The 5,027-nt window shown below is 54.8% G+C and overlaps 1 pseudogene; it reads right to left on the bottom strand.

Moving 5' to 3' along the window:
- Positions 1 to 2,169: 2,169 nt before the first annotated feature.
- LOC136534927 (uncharacterized) lies at positions 2,170 to 4,658 on the bottom strand (annotated as a pseudogene).
- Positions 4,659 to 5,027: the final 369 nt, after the last annotated feature.

The following is a 5,027-nucleotide window of genomic DNA, read 5'->3' as shown; positions in this document are numbered from 1 at the left end:
CGGGCGTACAGCCGCGGGCCCACTGCGCGCCGAAGGAGAAGCCGACGAGCACCGACGCCGCGTAGAGCTCGCGCGGGACGCCGAAGGCGATGAGGAGGGTGGCCGGCGCAGGACGCGAGGAGGACGAGCGTGAGCCCCAGCTGCAGCGGGAACCCGTACCGCCACAAGGAGCGCCTCGGAGGCGTACCCGGCGGTGACGCGGCCGGCCGTAGTTCCAGACGCTGATGAGGGAGACGATGGCGTCCACGCTCTTGGGCGTGTAGTCCAGCGACTGCCCGATCTGCCCCATGTTGTTGATCGCCGTAAGCGTGCCGCCGGCACCGCAGGCGATGGCCACGAACAGGATCAGCATGTCCACTGCTCACCAGCGCCGCGGGAATGGAGTAGTCTTCGCCGTGCGCCGGCGGGCCTAAACGTGTGCCGCAAGAAGGAGCCGAGGCAAGAGGAACAGGAAGCCGGTGGCGGACTCGGCAGTAGTGCTCGCCGGCTCGGCCAATGGCACGGCGGTGGATTTCTCAACGACAGACACCATCACGGGCACGTTGTCACTCGGAGAATCCTCGAAGCTCCTTTTTAATCCGGTACTCCTGCCTGACGACGACGGCGAGGGGCAGGAAGAGCAGGACGAGGAGCCCGGTTGCCGACGTGGCGTAGGCGGCTCGCGAGAAGCTAGCCTGTCTCTGCACGACGATCATGACGAGGATGTACACAGCGAAGCGCAACGGAGATTGTAGCCGTGGCTGCTCGTGCTCCTCTTCGGCCGCCGGTGATCCGGAGGCATGACGCGGACGGTGCCGAGAAACACGACAGAGACGGCGGCGGGGAGCCAGGCGATGAGCAGGACGAGCACTTGACTTGGTCAACCACTATATTGACATGGTCAACACCGTCTACGTCGTCTCCGCATGTACACTTGCTTGTCGACGTCGCCAAGTGCTAGCCATCCACTATCCGTCCTTCGGCTCTCGGTCTCTCGGTCCAAGTCTCCATGTTCGTCCTTCACCGCTCCTAGTCTATCGGGTATGAACTCGCTTGACCTTCTATATTTCCGTTGACCATCTCAACGCTCAACACCTGCACATCACAAGACAGGAGACATGTTGCACACACCATAATTCATGCAATGGTTAACCTCCACACTAAACCAAATCTCGACCATCTCTTGTCAATCACTCATCACTCATCACACACAGGCACATATCCACCATGTGTTGGTAGCTACCCCAAGCTATGGGCTAACGAGCTCTTTTTCATCAACGAGTTCTACCTCGATGAGACTTACACGTCTTTTTCATGCATGCTCTTCAACTACTATAACTACACGCGTCATTCGATACCGATGAGGCGGGCTTAGCTAATGTTCTAGCTACGCTACACCGACCCATGGATCATGAGGCAATGGATCACACCGACGTCATCAATACCTACACCAACACCACCTGCATGGAGAACGTGAAGCGAAGACCAACGATGATGACCAAGTTTTCCAACGATGACTATTAGTTGAGATGCACATACGTTTTTTAAACACATACATATGTAGTTCGCAAAACTGATAGAAAAAGATAAATGCTTGGGTAGTAGGTTCAACGGTCATGCTTTGCGGTTGCAGCCGTGGCTGCTGACGTCCCGCGTCCACGCACAGCCGTTGGTTTACGCACACACGGCAGTAGTATTTTTTTTCTATTTCTAACTTGGCTTTTTGGTGAGGCCGACGACATGGTGGCCCGACCCAATATGAGGGCCTAGGCCAACACATTGACATCTCTAACAGTCCAACCCGATAGTCGGTATCTCTGGCCCAGAAGTAGATGTGCTCCTATTGTGCCAGCATTTGTCTACTCATTTGACTAAATGCACATGCATGATTAAATTTAGGATCATGTTTTCACCAGCATATATATAAACACAAAAGAATAAAAGAAACATTCATTTGTATTCATCAGTGTGTAAACACAAAACCAGAATAAAATAAAATACTAAAAAAAGAGAATGAAATATCAAGGAGTTCCTTGGTGGCTGTAATTCTCTTCTGTTTTCCTTCGTCTAACAAAACTAGGCAGCATTTTTGAAGCTGTAAATTGAATACAAGATTATTTGCCAGGTGTACAAATTGAATACAAACATTACTAGCAACTAGCTAGAAAACCAGTGTAATATTATGCAGGTCTCACAAAAAAATATAAAAAAACATCACAATTTTCATATCTAGCCAGACACATTTTGCGCGCGCAGAACGTGGATACATAGTGTTTGGCTAGTGGTGTGCAATGGCGTCTGGATCTCCTGTCGATAGCAGCACACATCATGCAGTGAAATTGTTCTCCACCGGCCTGCTGGTGATGCCAGCGTGCAGCAGCAGCGCCCACAGGAGCGTGATGAGCTCGCCGCCACGCTGCAGGGCCTCGATATGGACCTTGACATTGTCGGAAGGCGCGAGGTAGAGCAGCATCTCGGACCAGAAGTCGGAGAGGAGCTCCCACACCTCGTCTTCAGCTTCCTCCGCCAGCTGCTTTGCAAGCTTCGCGCCGTTGATGAGCACCTCGTGGGAGTTTTCGCTGAAAGTGTCGAGCAGGTGTTGGTACACGGACGACTCATCACCGCTGCACTTGGGTGCCTCCTCGATACGCTTCTTCACGGCCTCGTAGCGGCGTTTGATCCAGTCAGGCTTGTCCGGCAGCAGTTCCGGAGCCTCGGCCACCAGGTACATGCAGTAGCGACAAGCAACAGGCGACGACGATCTTCTTCTTGCTGTCGTCGTTGGCCACCGGCGGCGTCGAGGGAGAAGGAGGAGTACCACCAGCAGAATCGGAGCGGCGGCATTTCATGTCGAAGAGGGTGGTGGCGATGTACCACACAAGGATAGCATCGGTGGTGGTGACGACGTCGCCGCCGTCCCGGCACGCCCATGTGATGTCGTTGCCAGGTGCGAAGGCATGTCGTCTTATCGCCGCCGTCCCGTCGCTCAGCTGGCCGCCGCAGCCCCTCAGTGACTTGAGGATGGCCTCCACCTCGAGGGGAACCTCGATCTTGTCATCTTGGTTTCTCCCCCGTACGAGGGAGAGCAGCTGTCTGGGACTGGCTCTCAAGCGGCGGCTCCACGCACATGGCTGCTGGTGCTGCACGACGAAGAGGTCTGGCTTTAGCATCTGGGTTTGCCGGATCTTATCGTGCCAAAACTCTGGGGTCGTGCATCGTCTGAGCAGCCAGGCCAAGAACCCGCGGGTGCAGTGGTGTGTGGGGACGGAACGATGTGCCCAATTATGCTGATCTTGGTCCAGTTCGAGCGCACACTAGCGACCATGTCCCAGATCTCGTGGTAGGCATTCACCAGCGTCAGCAGAAGCTCAAGCAGCACCAAAGGGTTCCTGTAGTACAAGTAAGAGGAGGAGCGTACTACTTTTGGGTAGACCAGGAGGGCCAGCGCTAGCAAGAGAAACGAGGGGAAGATGATGAGGGAGAGGAGGAAGTGGAGAGCCGCGGCCGTGGTGCTGAAGGAGGCCACGGGGAGAGCCGAGTAGAAGAAGTCACTCGCGAACGAGAGCTCGGTGGCGATCACCCTGAAGACCCTCTTGTGGTCATCGTCTTTGTTTTCGCCCCGGCCGAGCAGCAGCCCGTCGCAGACGAAACGGAACGCCCAGCTAGAGCCGGCCTCGGCGGCGAGCCGGTAACCGGCGAACCGCCTGCGCAGGCACTTCAATAGAGCGAAGGATAGGCAGAGATCCTTGTCCTCCGGCCGGAGAAAGTCGTCATTGTCTGATGACCAGACACGGCCCAACGTGAGCAGCCTACTACTCCCTTCACCACCTTGCAGTGACGAACGCTTGACATGTTACCCTTGCGGGCGCTCTTCCACGTCATGGTTCCTTTCCCCCGTCACGATGAGACGGGGTACTGCAAGGAGCTGCTGGGGCTGGGCCGCCGCCATCTCGCTCTCGACTTCGTCCCGGATCTGCAGCATGTAGCCGTCGATGAGCTGCACGTTGCGGCCGAGCGCGAAGGAGCCCGTCGCCCTCTGGAAGGCGACGAACCTGAGCACCATCCTGCATGCACCAAATGTCCACAGCGGCGAGATCAGCACCGTCACGACTAGCAACAAGAGGCGTTTGTGCGTGGACGTCGAATGCTTCAGGATGGTGCTGAATATGTTGTAGATGACAAGCGCAGCCATCCATAACGTGTTGATGAAGCTCTCCGTGGACGGCCGGATCTTGAGGCTGTTGACGTCGTCGTCGCCGGCCGCGGGCGAGGCCACCGCAGCCACGGCCAAGGCCGCCATGTCGACCTTGGCCCTGAGGAACTGGACGAGGATGATCAGCACGAGTACGGCCGTGGCCTTGCCGCCCGCGCGCGGGATGCAGGTGGTCAGGTAGGACAGGACGGACGTCATCAACGGGAAGTAGGCCGCCGACAGGCTCCAGAGCAAGAAGCGGCCCACCCGATTGCCGCTGCGTCGCTGCCGCGAGCTGAGCACCAGCAGCAGTGGGCCATGGAAGGCGACCACTGCAAGAAGAATGGTGGCTCTGATTTCTGGTTTGCCAAGCTCACTACTAATTGCAGTCATGTTCATAGACTGCTTGTATATTGCAGTCGTATTCATGATGAACAGCTTGTTGGAATTATATATATTGGCTTGGAGAAGATGATGAAATGATGGATGGAGAGGATTGCCTAATGCACAACGCGTTTCTATGTACTATATATATACTGACGAGGCGCCCAGTGTCTTGCCTGTCACCGCAGCATTCTTAATAATGACAACAATATAAAGTTAAAGAGGCGATAATGCCCGTCTTCATGGAAAGAATATGGCATCAACAGCCTTTGTCCTTCTAAAAAAAGAAAAACACAGCTTTATTCTTTATTCCAGAAGAAGGTCCCCTATAGTTTTCAGTTGAGAGTTGAGACAGCACAGATGAACATGGAATATATTACCTAGATCACCATTTCACCATCTTCGCCGTCTCCCCGGATGACATGATAAAAATTCATCAGAGGTCATGAATGAATGAATAGGATAAGCAGGA

Source organism: Miscanthus floridulus, unplaced genomic scaffold, assembly GCF_019320115.1.
Source record: "Miscanthus floridulus cultivar M001 unplaced genomic scaffold, ASM1932011v1 os_2404, whole genome shotgun sequence".
Classification (NCBI taxonomy): Eukaryota; Viridiplantae; Streptophyta; class Magnoliopsida; order Poales; family Poaceae; genus Miscanthus; species Miscanthus floridulus.
Note: the sequence above shows the minus strand (reverse complement) of the source record. Positions and strands in the feature narration are given on the sequence as shown.